The sequence below is a fragment of the Spea bombifrons genome, chromosome 1 (genome assembly GCF_027358695.1).
Source record: "Spea bombifrons isolate aSpeBom1 chromosome 1, aSpeBom1.2.pri, whole genome shotgun sequence".
Classification (NCBI taxonomy): Eukaryota; Metazoa; Chordata; class Amphibia; order Anura; family Pelobatidae; genus Spea; species Spea bombifrons.
In genome coordinates, this window is record NC_071087.1 from 78,267,792 (window position 1) to 78,293,354 (window position 25,563).

The following is a 25,563-nucleotide window of genomic DNA, read 5'->3' on the forward strand; positions in this document are numbered from 1 at the left end:
AGTATTTTTTTAGCCAAATACTATGTAATAGACATGTTTTGCCTTAATGAGAGGATGGTAGATATGCGGAACAGCCTGCCAGCAGACATGGTAGAGGCTAATACAGTAAGAGAATTTAAATATGCACGGGGTAGTCATAATGATTTCCTGAATTTAAAACCAAGGACTGTTTTTTTATATCAGGAAAAATGGGCAGACCATATTGACAACTCTTGTTTAGTCCTTTACAGCCATCAAATTCTGTTTCTAAAAGGGGTTGCAGCAGAGGTGAAAAGACATCCATATTAGTGAAAATGTATATGAGAAATATGTTCTCAAAGGATTTTAAAAAAAGGCAATAGTTGAAAAAGAGATGATTTCCCTAGCTGTTTAATTGACCTTTTATGAAGGTCATCTATGTCCACAGCCTCACTTTGTCTTTGATGTGAAAAAGCAGAGCAGGAGTTCAAAAGTAAGGGTCTAAATTAGGTCATGTAAAATCAATGGTAAATACACAGGAGGGACATAGTAAATACCTGGAGACAAATGGGCAGTATTAAGGAGACTGAAAAAAATTATTGTTTGGTTTTCTTTCAGGATGAGAAGAACTGATCTAAAACATAACTGTGGGCACTAGTACAGTTTCCTTGGAAACAAGATAATTGTGGGAACCAGTCATATGTCTCTAAAGCATAGATGCTCATACGTGACTAATAGGTACAGAGAGGATATCTCTCTGTACCATATTCTTTTGAAGGTCCCTCATTGTGATCCAAATTCCTCTGCCAATCTTTCCTTTCCTTATTTTCTCTGAAGAAAGGTGGTTGGGACTGTATCACAGTGTCCTATTGCCTTAGAAGTGACAATATTGTAGAAACAGCAGAAAATCTGTTTACAAATTGTTTTGTGTAAATAAAATATATATAAATAGAGATCATCAATAGGTCACAAGGTCAAATCAAAAGTGTTAGCAAAGTCTTGTAGCCACACATCTAACCACAGCTCTGAAAACAAAAGTTGACTTCCTTGGCCATTTGAGATGTTGTGAAGCACAAAAGAGCTAACCATATACATAGAAGAACAGACCTCTGGGAGCTCTTTCTGCTCCTAAAAGAATTTGCCTCTATCCTTAAATAGATGGCCCTCTGTAACCAGTGAAAACCCTATGTTTATCCCTAGAGTAAGCAAAGCACAGCGTGTGTGTGTGGAGGGGCACGGTTGTTGTAGAGTTTTTTGTGGAGGGCTGTCATACGGTCCCCACATCATTTCATCCGACTGTCGGCTGCTCATAAGGCAGATGTGAGGGTATGGGAGACATTTTTGTGTGAGTACAATGGTAAGTTGTTATGGTTGGGAAGAGTGTCATCTAATGACGCTTTGTCTCTCTGGACTGATGCTTCGGGGGCAATCGTATATGGTGCTTTTTTCCAGGGAGCGTGGTTTGCAGGTGTCTGGCCCCAGCTCTGGCAGAAGTATGGTTTGACTAAAAACTTAACATTGCTGGAATTATTCCCCATAGTTGCGGCACTTGAGGTTTGGGGTGTAAAATTGCATAATGCAAAGATAATTTTTCAATGCGATAATATGAGCGATGTTCAGGCGATTCATCATTTAACATCAGCATCTAAACCAGTTTTGAGCTTGTTGCGGCATTTAGTGTTGCGATGCCTACAATTGAATGTGTGGGTTCGGGCAAGTCATGTTGCCGGTGTGTCTAATGTTATTGCAGATGCTTTATCCCGACAGCAATGGCAATGTTTTCGGGAGGCCGCGCCTGCTGCGAACAAGTTGGGAGCAGACGTCCCTACGTGGATATGGAATCTAGTAGACATCACGTCATGAAACAGATTGGCAAGTCTTTTGCTTCGGCAACCTGGGCATCATACAGGGCAGTATGGAAAGGTTGGGTGGGGTTTTTGGATGAAGCAGGTAACCCATGCTCTGAGGATGACCTGGGAAATGAATTTGCCAAGGGGACGTCTGTTGCTGGTATGGATAAGCGGCTGGCGACAACAAGGATAAAAAATGTGATATTTTGAGATTGCGGGCAGCTTTTCCGGGTGTTGTTTTTGTTTGGACCCGCATAATTCGGCAGTCATTCTGGCGAGGTGCTTGGTCATTAGCAGGGGTGGATAGGGCCAGGCGTAGGGTCATTTCTAGATTTGTGGTGTATAACGGAGGCATAGTGGTTAAGCACACAGAAATTTAGGAGGACCCTTCTGGGATGTTATTTGGATTTGTGGTGCTTGGAGGTGGCCGATGGAGTGGCTAGAGCAGTTAAGGTGTGGCGAGGGCAACGTGCTTAAGGGGGTCAAGCACGTTGGCCCGTAGTGGAGTGATCCGGATGTTTTTTAGACCTTGATCTAGTTTGTCGCCATAAGGGTGTGGGCATACATTCCTGTTGTGGGTTAGATGCCCATACGGTCATACATTCAAGCTGTTTATTGCCCCGACCCATCGTGTCCTGAGTATTATACTGACTGGTGGTATTTGGCAGGGCTAGTGGTCGTCAATAGGACGATTAAGTTATGATCGGTTCAGTTTTAAATTAGGAATTTAGTATGTGTAAATTTCTATAATGCTGTAAAATTTGGTGTAATAAACAATGTTGTGGCATTTCTTAAATAAATGCCGCGGCCAATTCTAAATCCAATCTGCCTCAGTGTCTTTTTTCTGTGTTTTTGTAATGTTAAATACACACAATTCACGCATGGCACCTCATCTGATGGAGCAGATTACCTTTCTTAAATTCAATCTGCCCAAGTTGGGGTACCCAGCTCTTAGTTTGGAAAGGTAGTTTCTCCCCCTGGCTGCGTCTGTTTGCGGTGTGGCAACGCCTGCTACCTCCGCCGGTGTAAGCTTACGATTGGGCCAAGTGTTTTTGAGCTCTGGAACTCTGCTCCCAAATGTTAAGGACTGAGTTCTTGGAAACGGGTGAGCAGGTCATCAATTACCCACTCACCTTTTCCGTTTCCAATGCTGCTTCTGCTGGTGGTGGTGCCGGTGTATTTTGCTTGCTTCCTGGCTAAAGTCATGCCTAAAAGGTAGTTTCTCCCCCCTGGCTGCGTCTGTTTGCGGTGTGGACTGACAGTGTTTGCATGCTTTGCCCTGTGGGTGGAACAGGTGAGTGGGTCGCCAATTGCCCACTCATTCACCTTTTCCATTTTTCAAACATCTACTTTTTCTTTGTAAATCTTGCTTTTTCCTTCCTTTCATTTCATTTTTTTCCATCTGATTCACAACCAACCAAACATAACACACATATACACAATTCACAAGGATCTTTCCTGTTATTTGCACTAGCCTTTACTTCTGCACTCATTAGTCTACAATTAATAGTATAACTTACACTTCATCCTATAACCCTAAGATAATATTTGGACTTTTTTGGCCCTCTTTCTTCTATCAAATACCTTCTAACGGTTCCGTATTTTCCGACAGTACCGTTGTTTGCATCCTGTCAACTTCTGCCCCCAGGCTTGTCACTCTGCCCCATAAATGCCTTAAACCCCGTATATGCCACTGTGCCCCATGATATGCCTTTTAACCCTAAATGCCACTGTGCCCCATGATATGCCTTTTGACCCTCTATGTCCCACTCTGCCTCCAGAAATGCCTTATACCCCTATATGCCACTCTGGCATTTAGGGGGTTAAAAGGCATATTATGGGGCAGAGTGGCATATAGGGAGGTATAAGGCATTTCAGGAGGCAGAGTGGCGTATAGAGGGTTAAAAGGCATTTCTGGAGGCAGAGTGGCATTAAGGGGGTTAAAAGGCATTTCATAGAGCACTCTGCCTACAGAAATGCCTTATGCCCCCCATTAACCCCCCCTCAAAAAAAAAACTTACCGGTGCTTCTGACTCCCGGTGTGTTGTCCAGGCAGCATGTAGACGTCTACGCGATTCGCAACTTTTTTATTTTAACCCCTGCTAGGAAACTGGTGAAAACGAAGATGAAAATGAACAAGAACGTATACGAATATTCGCCTGAACCAAACACAGGAATGGGCGAATATTCGTAGAATACGAAGTTTTTTTTTCCCCCGAAGACGAACATGAAGTCTTCGCCGGCGCCCGAGTCTACTTACTACAAGTGTACTTCATTGATTGATGGCAGAGGAGGCCTCAGCAAGCGACCAATAGAGTTGCTCGTACGGACATATAGACTCCTGGAGCCAAAGCTGCTGCGTAGTCCGTACCGTGTTAACCTTGTATTAACCCCTTATAAAAAAACTGGAAAAAACAAAGAAAAAACGAACACGAATACCGAACACAAATATTTGCCAGAACAGAAGACAGGAACTGGCGAATATTCGCGGAATACAAAGATTTTTTACCCCACGAAGACGACGAAGAAGAGTTGGCCGGCGCCCAAATCTATTAATTTGTATCTATGAAGATTGTATGCAATCTTTAAATAGTTTTTCATGGTAATTCATCCCTTAGATATGTAACCATGTTTGAATACTTAAGAGAAAAAAATGCAATAATGTTGGGTAAATAACGATCAATAACATCATAAATGAGCGATGAGTGTTAACAGAGGGTTATTACTCTTATGAGAAGGTACACTATATGGACACTGGAGTACTGGGGCACCTGGCCATTACACCAATAGGGACTTTGATGACATTGCATTCCAAATAGATAGACATAAATATGTAGTTAATCCTCCCATTTGTAGCTATAACAGCTTCCACTCTTCTGGAGAGGATTTCCACAAGATTTTGGAGCATTTCTGTGGGGATTTTTGCAACCATGTCTTTGTTTTGTGCACTGTATATGCTAGAGTATATACCACAAAGTTGGAGATTCCCACAGAAACTCACAAAGAAAAAGAAAGCCTCCGAACACAGATGGACCCCACTTGACACGGCCACATAGACTACTATGATAAATTGAGGGAACCATCCAAGACTCCTGCCACGTCAAACATATGGTCACACACACCCATGCACACAGGCAGAGCCGGCCTTAGGTGTTCTGGCGCCCTGTGCGCACTACTCCTCTGGCGCCCCCCCATCCCAAAACAAGAAAGGAATAAAAACTTGTAACAAAACCCCAATCACTATATTCTGCGCCAAACATTGATGTGGTGTAGGCCTACCACTTCATTGTCTGGCTTAGTAGTAGGGATGCACCGAAACGAATTCTGGACTGAAACCGAAAGTGCAGCATTTACCTGGCCAAAACTGAATATGACCCCCCCACACCATAAAAAATCTAAAACTTTTATTTAAAGTAAGTAACACACCAAAATAGGACAAAACAATTAAATAACAATAATATATATATAATTAATTAACAGCAATCACATTCCTATCATGCCCAGGCATACCCAGATTCCAGGATGTACTTGCAGACTTGGCATGATAGGAGTATGATTGCCCTATCTACCCCTTCTCACTCCCTTCTCCCTATCTACCCCCTTTCCCCTGTCTCACTCCCTTCTCCCTATCTACCCCCTCCTAACTATCTACCCTTTCCCTCTTTGAAGGTCACTTACCTTTCAGGAGTCCTGCGGTGGGGGTGCAAGGCCTCTGCCTCCCAGCTCTGCCACTGTATGGAACAGTATAGAATGATGGGAGTTATGATGTACTTTTAGAGCATATTTAGATCATGAAAAAGACATTGGAAATGGTACAGCATAACACCCATCACTCTCACACACTTACCAATCCACACATATACTAATCCCCACATATACCAATCCACACGCATACCAATCCACACGCATACCAATCCACACGCATACACTAATCCACACATACACCAATCCACACATATACCAATCCACACACATACCAATCCACACATACACCAATCCACACATACACAAATCCACTCTCACTCTCACTGAATGCTTTCCTACCTTTCCTCTTTTCTCCTTACAGCTCCTTTTCCTTCTCTTCGCTCCTCTTCTTCAGTTCTTTTGTCTTCTTCCGGGTCAGAGGGCACGGAGAGCGGTGGGCGCGGCTTCAGTGTTGTGTTCCGGGATCTAACAACAAACCCCGGCGCACAGCAGCTGTTGCCGCGCGGATCACAAGGGAGCGATATCGGAGGTCTTTAACAGACCTCCGGCTCCCTTGAGTGATTTTAAGCCGGGTTCAAGGGAGATCCTTGAACCGGCTTAAAATCACTCAAGGGAGCCGGAGGTCTGTTAAAGACCTCCGATACCGCTCCCTTGCGAGCCTGCTCCTCCACCGGCGGACATTACTGGAGGGGTGCCGGGTGCCCCCCTGATGAGCGGCACCCGGTGCGTACCGCCCACCACCCCCCCGCCCGGTACGCTGCTGGCTGCAGCGGTACGCTGCCGTGGCGTAGGACCCCGCGGCGGCGCCCCCTGGAGTGTGGCGCCCTGTGCGGTCGCACAGGTCGCACACCCCAAAGGCCGGCCCTGCACACAGGAACATATCCACACACTAATATACCTAGACATACTGTAAGCCTACAAACACACACCTGGAAACACACTAACATACCCACAAACATACACTATCATACTTAGACACATTGAAACACACATTATTCAATTGCCCTACCTATCCCTAGATTTAACGCCGGGCCTTGGGCATTTCTAATACCTAGACCAAGTGGCACCCCGGCAATATTCTCTTATACCAAAATGCCGCATACAGTGACACACACGCACTCCTTTTTATCAGGAATATGCCTGTAGATATTCAATGGAGGACATTTTCACAGCTGCTAGACTCGACTAAGGACATTATCATTTTTAAAACCATAATAATACTCCCCCTGGGTTAAATGTGTGCACATGCCTACTCAGACATATACAGTATAAGATATAGACACTCCTCATATACACACATATACACTGCCCCTCCACACACATATACACATACTCTTACACACTGCTTTTATACACACCTGCGCTACACACACATAAACATTGCCTCACCAAATGTATATGCACACACATACTGGCTTGCATGTAGGCGTAAAGCACTCCTTTTTTCCTTATCATGTATCCCCCTTTCTTCCCATCAGATACCACCTCCTTTTTCCACATCAGATACCCTCTCCTTTCTCCCAATCAGATACATCTTGCTTCATGTCCATCAGATACACCCTGCTTTCTCCCCATCAGATACTTTTTTCCTCATTGTCCTCTACCCCACTATCTCCTCATCTCTTTCCTTTCTCTTCTTCCTTTCTGCGCACAGTGATAGGGAGCAAACTCACCTGTGCTGCCTTAATATTGGGCTGGTTACTGAGATCCGTACAAATACCGATAGTTGACATGTAACAGAGCAAGAATTTCATTTAAAATTATTATTTTTACCCTCCGGTATATAAATAAGCAAAAAAAAAAAACAATTACACTGTATATAAAGTTGTGTTGTAACACTGCAAAGTAAAAAATAATATGTGAAGACCTCCTGTATGTAGCTAACATAGCAGATGCCATCAAAATATGAGACTTTGTTATTTTTCTGGGTTTTTTCTGTAAATGAAAAGCACAAAAAAAAAACATATGAGATTTGGGCACATAGCTCAGTAGATTTGATATGTTTACAGTAGCCTTAATGCATCTCTTAAGATGTCTTAACCAAAAGGTATTCTACTTATAGTGGGATGTGTAGTGCCTCTGCCTGATCTGTTGCAGTAAATTGCTGTTTTGCCATGCATCCTATATCGGATACCCAAACAAGGAATGCTCAGGCACTCAAATATGTCTAATATTCTGTAAACATATAAATGAATCCATCTCAAACCTTTACACTATGACAGTTAAGTAATCTTAACACTGTTTCCATAGCAGCAAATCCACAGGTTATTGAAACACAGAGGCAACACACTTTTCAACACTGGAAATTGGTTTGAATAACAGATAGAAGTAGTGAAGAGGAAGTGCCATGCAGTGCATTCACATATGGAACACTACAAGGATGCCTCAAGTCTGCCACAGTGGCCTTGCACAGTCCAAAAACTAAGTTGCCCATTCATTTCAGTGGGAGAAATAATAATAATATATATATATATCTATATATATATATATATATCTATATATATATATATATATATATATATATATATATATATATATATATATATATGTGACAGTGTGAACCCCAGGGAGATGATTAGCATGGCATCTGAGTACAGCTGCTATGCAGATTATACATATGGGTCCCTGGGGTGGAGCAATTGGAGAGCAGGGTGGGCCAATGCTCCATTTCCCCATTTTGTGGAAATTCCATGATGGGTTTTACAGGAGGCAAGAAGTCCACAGGATCCAGTCCGGGATTCCTATGGGGCCAGCATCAGGCACAGGTGCTGGACATTAAAAACCCCTGGAGCCTGATACTCAGAGAGACTGTTGGGGGAAGAGGAAGTTCCCTGTGCTCCCAGGGCAAGGAGAGGCCCTGAAGAAGACCATCCCTGAGCCAAGTGAGGCAATACCTGCCTGGACATTTTGTGTGCTGTCTGGGGGAGGTTTTCCAGAGCCTGGCGTAGCTGGGTCTGGCTGGGAGGTTGAGTTAGTGGGTGATTAGGCTGGTCAGTTTAGACCAGCATAGTTAAGTTAGAGAGGGCTCCAATTGGGAGCTAGGTTTTCGTTTTATGATTTGGTTTTGGGGTTTGAGCGATTAAAAATAAAGCGCTATTTTGTTCAAAGCTGCTGTTCCTGACTCTGATTGCCCTAGAGGACTGTGCTTAGGACCCCTAAAAAGTGACATGTGTGGCCCTCATGCTACAGGGTTTGTCACATATGGGGGAGAATGCGGGCAAAGCACTGCTATGGTCTGTGGGCAGAAAGCAGGAACCAAGTGAACAACTGAGTGGATGCTGGTGACGAGTGCTACACTGGATCCAGGAACCCCAAGTGTTGTGCGGCCTGAAGCTACCAAGCTGCAGTGGATGTGCCAGAAGGGAGTACAGTTTAAACCAGAGGATTGAGTGGAAACTCTGCAAAGACTGTTGCATGGTATGTGCCCTTGTATATTGCTGGCTGAAATACATATGCTTATGGAGGATGGCCTTGATGTGTTTGTGACGACTTATTGATGATCCGGACTTGGTTTCTTTTTGCTGGATAAAAGTATTGCATATCTGTGAAACCTGCAAACGAAAAGCATTTTGTCGCTATGGCCTGCTGGTAATTACATACTGCAGAGGGAGCGATTAAAGACCTGGAGTACAATCTCTGGGATTTGTGTATTGCACTGACTGTTGGTCTAATGCAAGATGGGAAAAGGACAGCAAAGCGGAAATAAAATGTCCTTTCCATGTTTCACTCGCCAGCCAACCTGCAGTGGATATGTGGAACCACTGAAACTGGCACAAAAGGCATATATAAACTGTGCAGGGTCCTGTGTTGAGGCTCAAGAGTTAAAGGAGGAAATTGAATCCTTAAAGTGGCTGCACCAGGGTAAAGTCTCTGATTTGAACTTGCAGCTGAAAGAAGTAACAGATCAACTAAATGCTGCAGGAAATAAAGTGGGAATGCTACCTATGTCTTCCAAATGTGCACATGGGGACAAAATAGACTTTACAGTAGCTAGAGAAAGTCTTTCACCGGTTTTTCTTCAGCTTCAGGAGGAGAAACACAAATTACAGAAAGAGTTTGTCTTCAACAAACAAAGGTTTGATGATGCTATCAAACAGAGGGACTGTGAAATTAAGAGACTGACAGCGTTAAATGCTTCCTATGACAAACAGAGTCGTGGTGAAGGTAACAATGTGGCATGGACTACCAAGCTCAGGAAAGTGGAAGCTATGCCCAGAGATGAGCTGAATCAGTATGTGCTTGAGCAGTCAGAGTATGTTGGGAAACAGATCTGCAAGAACAAAAAGCTGACTGATGAGTGTTTGCTAAAAGAACATGAATTAATAAAGGTTAAAAACCAAGCAGCACAATCACAGGAGGAATTGCACCGAACTATTGGCCAGCTTGAGGGAGAGAACCTCACTTTGCAAAATGAAATGGCTGCTTCTAGAGAAAAGCATTGTGTTGACCTGTCAACAAAACTGCAAGAGATGCAACAGTTGCAGGAACAGTTGCTGGTGGTTGAAAAACGTCTCGCGGAGGTGTCCCAGAAAGGTAAAGAGGATGCAGAGCGTGTATTCGAGCTCCTGTCTCAGAATAGCAGTGTGAATTTAACACTTGCAGTTGAGCGTCTAGAAAAAGTAAAGCTGCAGGAGACCGTAAAACCACTACAAGATGAAATCCAGGTCTTATCTACAGCCAGTAAAGAGAACACTGAACTTCATAAGGCCAACGTAGCACTAAAAGACAACTGGAATCTTGCAAGGAACAGCTACAAGCCACAGAAGCCCAGCTAAAGCAAATGGAGGCAGTTATGCTTCTAAAAGAGGAGGAGTTAGCATTGGCTATCCGCTCCAGAGATCAAGCTTTAAGGGAAAGGGATACGGTCCAATGTAAGCTGGAAGCAATACTGACTAACACAGAGCGGGACAAGCAAACTTTATTGAGGCAGGTTGCTGATATCCAGGCTGAGAGAGACAAAATGGCAGAGAGTCTGGAGAACGCCAAGACTTCGAATGAAAAGCTGCAACAAGTTGGACTTGAACTGCAGAAAGAGAATATATCCCTCAGGCATCGACTGGAGGTATCAACCTTAGAGCTGAGTGAGGTGAAAATAACCCTTGAGGAACAAAGGGTTACTGCAGTAGAAAAACATGGACTACTACAACTCCGGATAGATGAACTGGGTATACAGCTAGCTGAAGAAAGGGAGGCCAAGCTAGCTCTACAGAAACAGATTAAGGTCCAAGAGGAAATGGACCCAGTATCTAAAATGTTACAAATTGTACAAGCAGCAAGTGAGCAGATACCGTACAAAAGAAGCTGTCTGGAGGAAAAGACTGTGATGAAGAATGGCATGGAAAATAACCGTTATGGCCTAAGTGACGGAGGGACTATTCATGGTGCTGGAAGTACGGGCCAACTAGTAGAGCAACATGGCAGTAAGCTGCTCCAGGGAGCAGGTGGTCCCAGTTCCAGTAGAAACTCTACTTCACAGATGGAACCTTCTACAGGCGACAGTAAGGTACACCGTTTACATGCATCTAGGGTAAATGGCCATAAACATGGGCTTGGTATTAAATGGACTGATGGTGAACAAGCTACAGGGAAACAGCTTGAAGATGGTGTGCACTTGGCTGTATCGTGGAGACCACACAGGGTAAAACTTTTGGATGAGCAAGCTACAATGGTGTTCATTTGTACAGAGAAGAGACGTGGCTATGCAGTGTGTTTCCCATTCACTGATGGTTGCAGAAACCCAGAAGGGCAGACGGATACAAGGAGAAGGTCTCCAATCCTGGGACACGTTTATGGTGTGTGGAAAGGAAAGCCTCCTGATGCCCACCTAAGAGGGACGTCATCAGCAGAGCTGCTTAGTCCCATGGTCGCTCAGCCCCATGGTTCTGAGCTGGTGGGGAGGATATGTGACAGTGTGAACCCCAGGGAGATGATTAGCATGGCATCTGAGTACAGCTGCTATGCAGATTATACATATGGGTCCCTGGGGTGGAGCAATTGGAGAGCAGGGTGGGCCAATGCTCCATTTCCCCATTTTGTGGAAATTCCATGCTGGGTTTTACAGGAGGCAAGAAGTCCACAGGATCCAGTCCGGGATTCCTATGGGGCCAGCATCAGGCACAGGTGCTGGACATTAAAAACCCCTGGAGCCTGATACTCAGAGAGACTGTTGGGGGAAGAGGAAGTTCCCTGTGCTCCCAGGGCAAGGAGAGGCCCTGAAGAAGACCATCCCTGAGCCAAGTGAGGCAATACCTGCCTGGACATTTTGTGTGCTGTCTGGGGGAGGTTTTCCAGAGCCTGGCGTAGCTGGGTCTGGCTGGGAGGTTGAGTTAGTGGGTGATTAGGCTGGTCAGTTTAGACCAGCATAGTTAAGTTAGAGAGGGCTCCAATTGGGAGCTAGGTTTTCGTTTTATGATTTGGTTTTGGGGTTTGAGCGATTAAAAATAAAGCGCTATTTTGTTCAAAGCTGCTGTTCCTGACTCTGATTGCCCTAGAGGACTGTGCTTAGGACCCCTAAAAAGTGACATGTGTGGCCCTCATGCTACAGGGTTTGTCACAATATATACCCAAATATGTACACAGTGCTTTGCATTATTGTATATATAGACAATTTTTTATTCAAAGTTTTTTTTTCTTTCCAGTCACTGTTGTTGTTTCATAGATAAAGTGATCGAACTTCATTCCATATCGACTTTGTAGTAGTACCGAAACCAAGTATGATTTCTATACAATGTATACGTTCAAGGTCACAATTTATTCCTTAAACATGAATAGTAAAATTGTTAAAAAATAGAGTTACGGTTAAAACTTGATAGTCACCAAGTTTTTTCAATTCAGGTTTGAATACACTGGTGGAAGATAACTTGCACAACCCACCACTTTGCCTGATGGCTTCTTCAGAGGTATATGTATAACATATAAATTAATGGAAACTTGTTAAACTTCTCAAAAAATGTGGTTAAAAGATTTTTGTCAGGTCCAATTTCTATTTATCTACTTTTTGAAAGTATTCTCTGAGCTGTTTATGCTCCTAGGGTGATCCGGTATTGGTACGTTTGTAGACGTTAGCCTAAAGCTTGTCTCCCTGACGTGTAGTCACTCAAGGTGTCAGTGCTATCTTAACCACACTTTTTTCTATTCTTTAAACTTATTTCTGCTTCTGGTCTACAGACGATTTTCTAACATACACCATTCGCACCAATCGGTTAAAATCTGCATCCACCATTCAGGGGGGAAATTACAGCGTAATACATGGACAGATCTGACAGGTCAATACTTCTCATTTGTAACACAAAGAAGCTATCTGATCAGGTCCTGCAATGTGTGGCAATCATTCTCCCTCACTGACACTGAGTGACTGGAAATGACATCACTTCTTGGGGTGCACTGGCAGTGAGGGAGGATTAATGACGCACGTCGTGGAACCTAATCTGGTCGCCGCTCAGTGAGGGAGCTACAGGCATCAAGGAACATACAGAAGGGAGAATGCCATACACGATGTGTGTATGATTGTGTATATATGTGTATGTGTGTATACACTGTTAAGCCATAACATTATGACTACTGGCAGGTGAAGTGAATAATACTGATAATCTTATTATGGCTGCTGTCAGTGGATGGGATATGTTAGGCAGCAAGTGAACATTTCAGCCTTAAAGTTGAAGAAGTTTAGGAGCGCAAATAATGGGCAGGTGTAAGGATCTGAGCCCTTTTGACATGGGCCATGCACACACAATTACACATCCACGCTCACACACACACACAGTTACACATACATGCTCACATACATACATACAGTTGTGCTCAAAAGTTCACATACCATGGCAGAAATTGTGAAATGTTGGCATTGATTTTAAGAATATAACTGATTGTGCCATTTATGTAAGGCTAGTGATCATATGAAGCAATTTATTATAGCATAGTTGTTTGGCTCCTTTTTAAATCATACTTATAACAGATATCACCCAAATGGACAAATGGTCCTGATCCAAAGTTTACATACCCTTGAATGTTTGGCCTTATTACAGGCACAAAATGTCACACACACACAGGTTAAAATGGCAATAAAGGTTAATTCCCCACCCCTGGGGCTTTTTAAATTACAATTACTGTCTGAGTATAAATAGTCATTCGGTTTGTTAGCTCTCATGTTGATCCACTGAGCAGGCTAGATATTGAGCCATGGGGAGCCGAAAAGGATATCCAAAGCCTTGGAAATGCAAGTCAGTACAGTTCAATCACTTATTAAGAAGTGTAAAATTTTAGGAATCTCAAGTCAAGGTCAGGTAGACCAAGAAAGATTTCAGCCACAACTGCCAGAAGAATTGTTCAGCAGACAAAGAAAAAAACACAGGTAACCTCAGGAGAAACACAGGCTGTTCTGGGAAAAAAAGTGCGGTTGTTTCTAGGAGCACAATATGACAATACTTTAAACAAAAATGAGCTGCAAGGTCAGGTTGCCAAAAAGATGCCAGGTTACAATATGCCTGACAACACCGTGACACACCCCACGGTTTCAGGCACACTGTAATTTGGAGTGATGCGACCAAAATATAGCTTTATGGTCACAATCATAAGCGCTATGTTTGCAGAGGAGTCACTGATGTTTTTGGGGTGTGTAAGCTCTAACGCCACAGGGAATCTTGTGAACATTGATGACAAGATGAATGCAACATATTATCAGAAAACCCTGGAAGGCTTGGACTTTTCACCATGACAACTACCCTAAGCACAAGGTCAAGTTGACCCTCCAGTGGTTACAGCAGAAAAAGGTTCTGGAGTGGCCATCACAGTATCCTGGCCTTAAATCATCGAGTCACTCTTGGGAGATCTCAAACGTGCGGTTCATGCAAGACAACCAAAGACTTTGCATGATCTGGAGGCATTTTGCCATGACGAATGGGCAGCTATACCACCAGCAAGAATTTGTGACCTCATAGGCAACTATTACTATACAGAACCATTTCATTTTTTTTGTTTTGTTTTGTTTTATGATTGTGCCATTCTGTTATAACCTACAGTTAAAAACAGATTATTTTTATAATTTACACCAGGACATGCTCTGCCACACTGGCACCCGCATCCGGACAGGCTAACCTAACAATATTTTTTTTTATTTTTCACACTGCTTATGTTGTGTTTTGCCCCCTTGTGTATCGCCCCCTTGTGTATCGCCCCAGCCACTCATTCACACATATTATTCATTCACATATACTTATTAATTCCCTCAGATACTCATTTACATATACTCATTCACAAATATTCATTCACTCCTCCACAGATACTCATTCATTCCCTCATTTAGAGTGATTAATTTACTCATTCATTCACTCAATCTCACATATTCCTTCATACAGCCTCCCCCACCCCCTTACTTAAACTGCAGATGTCTCTGTGCCACTCGCAGACCTCCACAGGGGTCCGCAGCTTCCTTCTGTGCTGCTCGCACTCTGTTGTGAACAACTTCTGTTTTACCGCCCAGGCGAAACAGACGCACAGCAGGGTCATGTGACGTATGTGACCTGACTTTGCTGGGTTCCTGCATTCTCTTGGTGGTACAAGAGACATTGCTCGCACAAGTGCGAGCAACGCACAGGCAAGTAGCGAGCTCCTGCGGAAGTGATCGCAGGGGTTCACCCGTGCCCCCTAGAGTGCCCTGCTTTAAAGATGGCCCTGGTGGCCACATCGGCCACGCATAGGCCCAGTAAGTCTGCCCCTGTACCTCCTTAAACCTAGGATCCTTCTTGAGACTTATGCTACAATACATTACACTGTGAAAAGATCTGTTGCACTGTTATTAATTTAAAACTCTCCTGGAATGCCTGACTGCATAATGGCTAATGCTGACAAGGACTTCCCCTTGTTATTAAACTTACTGAAGCTAAATTAATTCTTTTGACATAGTAAATCACATTTAATTGTAAGAACATTTGTCTCAAGTTATGTTATTTCGAAATCTGAACTAGCTTGCTAATTTAAGGTATTTATTAGACTTGGGCGCCAGCCAACTCTTCGTGTTCGTCTTAGTGGGGGAAAAAATCATGTACATTCTTCGTGTTCATTTTTTTCCCTTCGTTTTCTGTAGAAGGGGTTAATACGGGGTTAACGTGGTATGCACTAGGCAGCAGCTTTGGCGCCCGGATTTTAAATGTCTGTACTAGCAACTCCTCTGCCATCAACCAATGAAGTGCACCTGCAAGGACCTTATAAATCAGTGAGTGCAGCCCAGTCAGAGGAACAAGTTGAAAGCAACCCTTCTTAAACACTGTCATATCGGTCAGAAGTGGAACCATGCATTGCAGAGAGTCAATCTAATGAGTCAGTTGGCGATATGTGAACCTGGGACATTACTGTTTTAATTGCAACCATGTATGTAGCACATGGCTAGAAAAGCTTGCACACTAACTATGTAATAAAAAAAATTAAAACGGAAAGTTAATGCCACTTAAACACCCACATCACTATACGCCAAAATATGGGTGGCATTTATGGCATATCTGCCCCTCAGGGTGTTTTTATTATGTTCCCCAGGTACATGTTTTACCAGATTTCCCACTCAGAGTCTCAAAACTGTAAATGTCAGCTGGACATCCTGTTGTAGGAAGAAGATTGTCTTTGCATTGTGTGCATTGTTGATTGTATAGGTGTGAAGTGTTTCCTTGTCATTGTGTGAGTTAGCCCTTCTCTTGGTGCCCCTTGTAGGTATGACTAGGTGTCACTGCTTTATATCAAACACAACAGGTAGCTGTTAATCCCGTGAGCTCATGTTAGCTCTGTGTCCTAGCCATTCTCTGATTTAAACCAATTATATGTCTGTCATAATTATATGCCTTTCTTACTTGTATATATAGTTGGTTCAAATAAAGCAGTTCGTGTTTTACCTCAATACGAGTTCTGTCTTGTTATTGGGATAAGCCTCGGTGCTGTCCTTGTCAGGACAGTAAAGCACTGTATCGCTATGTTACAATGCCACTGAGGATTCCTGAGAGGCTGTATTTCCTACTGCCTTCGACACTATTTCCACCTGATGATCCAAGTCTTGTATTCCTGGTGCCTATGGGCAGAAGGAAGCAACGTCTGGCAGGTGTACCTAGTTGGGGTTGTTTCCGTCACACCCCTTATTTTATGAACAGTGGGGTTAGGCGTAATCATGAGCTTGTCATTAAACTCTGTGCATGTCCTTCTTCTAGTGAACAATTAAAAAGTACAGTATTGCCATTAAATATGTATAAACCAATTCATCCTCTTCCATTGACATTCTTTTGTTGTCCTATGACTAATCTTCTGGAATCTATTTTCTTTAATATTTTATTATTTATTCTCATGAAGGCCGTATATTTGTCTAACCTTCTACTCACACCATGTACCTCTGTAATAGTCCTTAGTGTTTGAACACCTCAATGCAATCCATAGATGTAGTTATGTCTTTGCATTTTAATATTTCTTTTTAGAATTAACAAGCGCAATACACCAGCAGTGGTTGAAACTGTATAAAAAGTAATTAGTAAGTAAACAAAATCAATAAAATATCTGTGAAATTCTAATCATATGCTTAAGGGTAAATTTTTTGTTCCCAATTCTGCTAGAAAATATGATTACAAACATTATATCACCTTGAATCCAACACAGGGTTTCTATATTATATGTTACATAGTTTCCTTATTTACAATTACTTAATAGGTTCTGCCCACCCAACCTATATCAATGAATAGTATGCTGCCTTCTATGTTAAAAAGTTAGACGACACAGTTACATGTTAAAAACAAAAGAAGGCTTTGTGATTTGAATGTTGACATCATGAGTTTTCATAGGGCTACCAATGTTTACAAAGGGATCTTTTTGTCATTTAGATCAGGGGCAGGCTGGCCCACAGCGAAAGCGAGGCTGCTCGTCCTTTGTGAAAGAGAAAGCTGCCAATGAGGTTAGAGGGGTGTGAGATGGAGTAAGTGCGCAAGAGGGTAAGAGGAGTATGTATATATGTATGTTAGAATGAGAATTAATGTATAAGTGTGTGTTATCATGAATGTAGACATACAGGGGTAATTCCCGAGTAAATACAGACTTGCCTCTTAATTCCTCTAATTTCAAGGAGGAGGGGAAATTGAGGGGGCTCACCTCACATTGCATGACCTTGCGGCAGTCTCTGGGCGGTTCTTACTGGGGGCTGCGTTGAGGACAGTCTGAGGCTTCACAATGGTAAGTGAGTTGCGTGTCTGGGTATTTTAGTGTAGTGACTGTGTGAGTCTGTGTTTGTTACTGTCTATGTGTGTCATGTCCTTAGCTGCCTTACCTCCGTCAATGGCTAGGAGACTTCTGAAGGGCTCCTAAGACTGAAAAGCCTGAGCTTGCCACCATCCAAGACGGTGGGTGCAACCTCACTCTTACCCGTCTCCTGGGAGTGTTGTTCATCATGGGAGCACAACCACTGTCACTGCGGCGGTACCGGCTGTGGATCCTCACTGCAGAAATTGGAAAAGGCACCCACTAGAGGAGATGGAGAGCTCAGCAACCAGTGCAATGGAGACGTTAGCAGAGAACAGCAGAATTCGCAACGTAGAAGGGTTCAGATAGTAGAGGAACAAAAAAAAATAAATTCCAGGGGTCAGGCAAAAGAGTAGTTGGGGTCACAAGCAAAGGTCAGGGCAGGTGACAAACAACGTAGGTTAAGAACAAGCCGAAATCAAAGAACCAATAGATACAAGCAGGTCAAAACACTAGTGTAGGCAATAAGGCACTATCACGGGCAAAGGTGTAGTGCCAACTGGAGGTTTCAATATCCCTCCGCACAACTGGATCCTCCTACCCACCTAATTAGGAGGAGGAGGAAAAAAGATAAATGTCGATTTAAGAAGCGACATGAATATTCATGACTTAGCCGTTCGCGCATACTCTCATGGCGTTGAGACGCGCGCCCCGTCAAGATCTCTCGATCTTCGCGGGGATGCGCATCTAGCAGCAGAACGGACCTGATGGTGGCTCCCGCAGACGGAACGAGCAGGGGGCTGAACGCACGGGTTGCGTCTCAGCTCCCCTGCCCGTGGAAGAGACGGAGCTACGGAGGAGGTAACACCCACAGTATGCAAGACAGCATTCCCCTATGCTGCCAAACTCAGGTTGCTGCAGGGGGTGTGTGACCTGGCTCCTACCACCATACAGGGCATTAAAGTTGCCATGGAGACACCACAGTAATGCAGTAACAGATAAAAAGATCTTCGCCAGGTGTGAAATACCTATCCTGATGCCTATATATAGCCACACCTCCTTCCCTTCCCTGCTTAGTTATTTTATATTAAAACAAATGTCATAAACAATGTTCATTGTGATTTGGTGCCTGTTTTGTGAAGTTTGCTGTGCTTTGATTCTTGGCTTGTTTTTGACCTCCTTTTTTCTGACGATTTGGTATCTTACATCCAGCTCTATGTATGACCTTGGCTTGTCTGCTTACCTGTTCAGTGTATGATCCCAGGTTGACTGCTTACCTGTTCCTTGTATGGTCTCGGCTTATCTGTTGACCAGTTTTGGAGTTCCACCCTGATTTTTGGAAATAATTTATTTAGTGCCTTAACCCAAAGTTTTCTACTAACTATTAGATTTGCCTGGTCTGCCAGTCTACTCAAGGACTACTATCTATTTCTATCTATGTTTTATAATCTGTAGCAGTGACCTAATTCAATTTCAATATATGCTTTTCGATACACTTTGTGTTTTATTCGTTACACATTCTCAAAAAGAATAACCCTGTAAGAGGGTCGTAATTTCTTATACTTTAATTTCTACTTTGTCTTTGATGATTAAAATTGGGACATGATCAGGCCATGAAATAGTGCCTATAGCACAAGATAACACATCCAGGGTTAAACTATTGACTAAAAACACTATATCTATAACACAAAAATCTAACACTATATCTATAACACAAAAATCTACAAGTATGTATGAATTCTGAACATTAGTGCTTTGATTGGGAAATCTACCTTGGAAAAAAACATGAATGTTACATGCACCTCTAACGATCATAGTTTGGATAGCTGGCTACAAAAAGCCCATATATAGTTTTCTTAGTGAAAAGCAATTTTCAGAAAACAAATGGTTTGATTCAATGACTTGACTAAACCTTAATTCCTTTAACAAAAGCAAAGCAATTCAGCGGCTTGACTATACGTTCTACAGTATGACTGCATGTACAATTCTACATTAAAACCATAGAAACCCCTTCCCTTAAAGTGATTCAATGAGGTGCACAGTAAGTCCAAGCATTTAAAACCCGCATTTATAGCTTAGCTATGCTACTGGTTCACCAATATGCACCGGCACCACTAACACCACTACCTTACTCTGAGGTGCATTGCTGGATCTTGGCCCAGACCTAGGGAAGCACTTTACAGGGGCAACATAAAAAGCTGGCCCCACCCTCCTGCTAAGATGCCCCCACTTGCTCAAAGCAGAATTGAGCCTACCCTCTCAATAATTTTATTTATGGCATTGTTGCTCTGGAAGAGACATGGAAGAGGCAAGCTATTTGGGCACAAAATTATCACTGCAAAGCTGTTTGGGCGCAAAGATGGCACTGATATGCTGGTCGTGGGCAAGCTGCTTGTGGACAAGTATGACACTGTTACGGTGTAAATATAGCACTGATAAGCTGTTTGTGGACAAAGATGGCACTGGCAAGTGACAGGGTTTCATTAACAGATTACTGCCACATATGCACAGCGCTATGAACAACGTAGATTGAGTGTAAACTATGGATGTTGACATACACTGACTAAACGGGCAAGATTTGGGCTTCAGACACCTGTCACCTGTAACGGGGGGCTGCGGCTCAATCTTGAGGGGGAACTTAATGTCGAGTGACTCTGTCCCTTTTTGGCTCCACCCCTGTGGACTGATCATAACCCATTACTATGGCAGATTTTTTTTTAAAGAAAAATTGGCAACCCTAATGGCTAACTTTGACACTCCGGCTCCTGTGGACTACAGTTCCCATCATGCTGAGCAAGCCACTTAGTATAAAAAGACTTTATGTATTTATGACTTTATGTACACTGGCGCTGGTTTGGCTGTACAGTGGTGGCCAAAAGTTTTGAGAATGACCCAAGTATTCACAAAGTTTGCTGCTTCAGTATGCTTAGATATTTTGTCAAATGTAACTATGGTATACTGAAGCATAATTAGAAGCATCTTATAAGTGTCAAAGGCTTTTATTGACAATTATATTAAGTTTATAGAAAGGGTCAATATTTGCAGTGTTGACCCCTCTTTTGAAAGACCTCTGCAATCTGCCCTGGCATGCTGTCAATTAACTTCTGGGACACATGCTGACTGATGGCAGTCCATTCTTGCATAATCAATGCTTGGAGTTTGTCAGAATTTGTGAGTTTTTGTTTGTCCACCCGTCTCTTGAGGATTGACCACAAGTTTTCAATGGGATTAATGTCTGGGGAGTTTTCTGGCCATGGACCCAACATTTCAATGTTTTGTTCCCTGAGCCACTTAGTTATCACTTTTGCCTTATGGCAAGGTGCTCCATCATGCTGGAAAAGTTGCTCTTGAAGGATGTGTTGGTAACATTCTTTAATCGTAGCTGTGTGCCCCTTGGCTGAAAAGCAACCCCACACATTAATGGTCTCAGGATGCTTTACTGTTGTCATGATGACACAGGACTGATGGTAGCGCTCACCTTGTCTTCTAAGCTTTTTTTGGGGGAAGGGGATTAAGTTAATTTTCATGGCAAAGAGGGACTTTGCAATTGATTGCAATTCATCTCATCACTCTTCATAACATTCTGGAGTATATGCAAATTGCCATCATCTAAACTGAGGCAGCAGTCTTTGTGAAAACTAACATTTGTGTCATTCTAAAACTTTTGATCACGACTGTGGTGCAAATGTTGTGTGAATGTACAGTACAACTGTTAAAGCCTTGGTGTGGTGTTTGTTGACTGACCACGTGCTAATTCAGCCAATTTGGTTGTCTGTGATCCTTCTTGTATAGTTGACATGGGTGACTAATCTTGGTGAAAATGGTTGAATTTACATTTTGCATTATTTTATTTTAATCATCAATTAAAATAATAGATAAAACATTTGAAATGGTGCACAAGAAAACAAAAAAACAGTAGGTACTCCCACACTTAATATACAGAGAGGAAGAGGTGGAGCTCAAAGAGTAAGAGGTGGAGGCTCCAAAGGGGTGGAACCAAATAAGAAAGGGTTGGAGTTTACAGAGGAAACATAATAGTAAGAAAGAGGGAGAACGGCCTAGACAGGAAGGGGTCAAGATCACAGGGGTGTGTGAGTGTAATCAGGGACCCACAAAATCTAAATAGCCCACTGCTGAGGTGATCAATTATTATGTTTTTTAATATTGCCCTGCACCAAGGGGCCGCATATGCTCCCCAGGTCAAATGCTTTACTAGTGCTGCTGCTCGTTTCTTTCCTTACTCTAGGGTGTTTCTTTCTTTGCTCTTCTCTGTTTCTTCTGTGGCTGAATCTCATTCCTTACTTTGAAGGATCATTTCTTTTTTTTATATTGGGGAAATTCCTGTGCTAAATGGCTGGATGCGTCTGTCTGCCTGTACTTGCAATGCCTATGTTGTTACTGCCAGGGCCGGACTGGGAATGGAAAGCAGCCCTGGAAACATTTGGAGACCAGTCCCATCTCACGGTCGAGCTCTTGTACTCACACGCACCCCTTATACATACCCAAGTCACACTATTTGACGTACAAATAACTATAAATCATTTTTTTATCACATTATTTGTATTAAAATGTCAGAAAGCAAAAGTGGTAAAAGGCCCTGATACATTAAATACGTTAGACATAATGGAATCAAAACATTTGCTACTGCAAAAATTTTTAGATGAAAAAGTTCCATTTTATTCAGTGGAACAAACAGTGATCACCTTATTCTTCACTATATTTTTGTAAGAAAAGGCATTTCATGGGACAGAGTGGTATATAGAGGGGTATAAGGCATTTCTGGAGGCAGAGTGGCATATAGGGGGTTAAAAGGCATTTCTAGTGGCAGAGTGGCATAAAGGGGGTTAAAAGCCATATCATGGGGCACTCTGCCTTCAGAAATGCCTTATGCCCCCCCATATAACACTCCCCCCCCCGACTTACCACTGCTTCTGACTCCCTGGTGTCCGGTGAGGGCAGCGGGTGGAGGCCGGCATTCATGAAATTAAATGGGCTGGCGTGCACGCACCGCAATGCCCCAATTTTGGAACAATTTAGTCGTGCACCAAGGGACCTATTGGGAAAAATTCCGTCTTGTGCCATATGGCTGGATGTTTCTGTCTGCCAGTGCCTGCACTGTATCCTGCCCAGCCTCTGCACCGCAATGGCCTTCCTTAACCTCATTTTTTGTAGGGGGACATTTAGTCTTGTACAACACTGTTCAATCTGGATGTGTCTATCTAGCAGTGGTTGCCTTGTGCCCTGACTCTGCTGCTGCAGTTCAGTCTCCTTCCACATGGTGGGGAATCTACTTTTCTTTTTTTCTAGCATTGGACGAAATTTAGTCCTGTACAACCTGGACACGTGTCTGGCAGTGGCTGCCCTGTGCCCAGTCCTCCCTCTGTGCCTCAATGCCCCTCCTTACGCTCTGGGATCAATTCTTGTTCTTTTTTTCAAATATGACAAAGGGCATTCAGCATGGCAGAGACTAGGGTCACTGATGCCTGGGTGCAAAAAAATGTCCTCCTCCTAACAAACATAAGTCTCTACCACATCAATTTTCTATGGTGACCACTTCGTCGCTTTGGGCCCCCACCTTCACTATGTAACATGTCACTCACTTCCCACAGTGCCAACTTTGCCCTCAAACAGTTCATTAGTGCCTTTTTGCCCCCAAACCATTTTGGGCCCAAACGTCTGTGACATCTTTTGTGCCCCCAAACAGCATTACACTAATTGTGTCCGTCACATCTGGTGCTCTGACTTTAAAGAAGCAAGAGGGGTAAAGTGCCAGAGGCAAGAACAAAAGATTGTGCCCCCCAATATATATTTAGCGAGGCTATTTTGAGGAAAGTAGATAAATATATAAGAAGGAAATGCATAATATCAGAACTGCAAAGAGTAAAAAATAATAGTAAAGGAATTTTTCCCAAAACCAGTGATTTATTCACAGTTTGCCATTAAGGGTGGTAGAACATAACTCCCATTGATATATACTGTGCAAGATACTGATGAAGGTACAGCATAACCCCCAATATCACATTGGAATATTATTATTATCACATTTAATTATATGTGGTGAGCCCTTGGTGCAAGCGTTCCTAGTTTTTACACAAAGTAGTTGTAGGATGTCCAATACTTATGTGTTATGAAGGGCCAGTTAAATATATAAAAGGACCAGCTACATCACGTAGAAGAAACTATAAAATGTTGGCCCATCAGAATGCACAATTAGGAATATGTTCCTGACTCCTCTTGCCAGTTCAGAATTGTTTGGAAAGGGCCCTTCTGACCTGGGCCGCATGTATCAATACATACATTTTTTATGATGTTAACAAAGTTAGAATAACAAAAAATGAAAACTACCAAAGTGTGATCAAGTGAAAAATACACATTAGTATTCATTGACCCAAATAGAAGGTATAGATCACAGGTCATACACCTGAAAGGTTCATCTGCAGGACTTGTCCAGCACCCAAGTTGCATCCACAGGAATTGCCCAGCACCCAAGTTGCATACATAGGACTTGCCACAGCACCCAAATTGCACTCATAGGAGTTGCCCAGCGCCAAGGTTGCATACACAGAACATACCGTAGCACCCAGATTGCATACATAGGACTTGCACAGCACTCAGATTGTACACATAAGATTTGCCAAGCACCTAGATTGCACACCACAGGACTTGTCAAGCACGCAGATTGCACTCATAATATTTGCCAAGCACCCAGATTGCACTCCGCAGGATTTGCCAAGCACCCAGATTACACACATAGAACCAGTCACCATTCTTTTTCCTCCTCATTGTCTCTCCCCTATATGTTTCTCTTATTTATGTATATATGGATGTATTGTTTTTTATGTTTTTGTATGCTGTGTGGCCATAATGCCTCCCAAGCCAAAATATGCTTCCTAATGAAAATCATCAATGTTTATGCTAGATTTTGTGGGAACACACCAGGGGCATTCAGAATGGTGCGCTCAGTGGAGCTCGATACTGGGTATATAGGAATACCCAGGGCCGGCCCAAGACTTAATGCCGCCTGGGGCGAAAGTTTAAAATGCCGCCCCCCCCCCCGCCGGGGGGCGGCATTTTAAACTTCGCCGACGTCATTATATACTACCCCCCCCCCCCCGGTACTCACCTTTAAACAGTCCGGTGGCGAGTCTCCTTGCTCTGCCACGGTGCCGGCTTGCAATGCTGAGCGCCGTAAATTGACGTCACTTCCGGCGCTCAGCATTACAAGCCGGCACCGTGGCAGAGCACGGAGACTCGCCGCGGAGGAGAGAGAGAGGGGCGCCGAGCGGGTAAGCGAAAACCACTCGGCGCCCCTCTCTCTCCTCCGTTTAAAAAAAAAAAGTGCTTGGGGCGGCAAAGTGCCCCAGTCGGCTCCATTGTAGGGCCGGCCCTGGGAATACCAACATGTCATTGCATAGGTTGTGCACAGAGGAATCACACTGGTATGCATTTATTTGGTGACGAGAACTGTAAAGTGAAAAAGCATCATATCCACATTAAATGTATGTTGTTTGCTGCCCCGGCCTTGCCTGTGATGTTTGTACCCCTGTGAAAAAGAAAATAAAGAGATGTTTTAGATAACATTGAATTTAGACATTCAATTTTCGTTTAGCCAAAGTGGTTTACCTTTCTTCACAGAAAAAATATATTTTTTTCAAGGGTAGAAATTTTTTCAAAGAAAAAAGAATGCCTTTTTATAGTTCTATGCACAACCACTTGAATTGTGAGTCATTTTAATTGGACAATGCAGTGCCAGAAAGAACATTTTCTTTGCCTACTGCAGCAGGTTCAACCTTTTAATTCATTCAAATTTGTTCTTGTGCTACATTTTGGGTAAATAAGAGCAGGAAAGAGC

At 43.1% G+C, this 25,563-nt stretch overlaps 2 long non-coding RNA genes across 2 annotated transcripts in view; one reads left to right on the forward strand and one right to left on the reverse strand.

Annotated features, from left to right (window-relative positions):
* The window catches only part of LOC128492133 (uncharacterized), a 137,398-nt gene that overhangs the window by 98,590 nt on the left and 13,245 nt on the right, over positions 1–25,563 (reverse strand). The window lies entirely within an intron of this gene.
* Positions 8,334–8,772, forward strand: LOC128492126 (uncharacterized). Its single transcript, XR_008354063.1, has 2 exons — positions 8,334–8,682; positions 8,724–8,772. It is a non-coding gene; the product is annotated as an uncharacterized LOC128492126 (long non-coding RNA).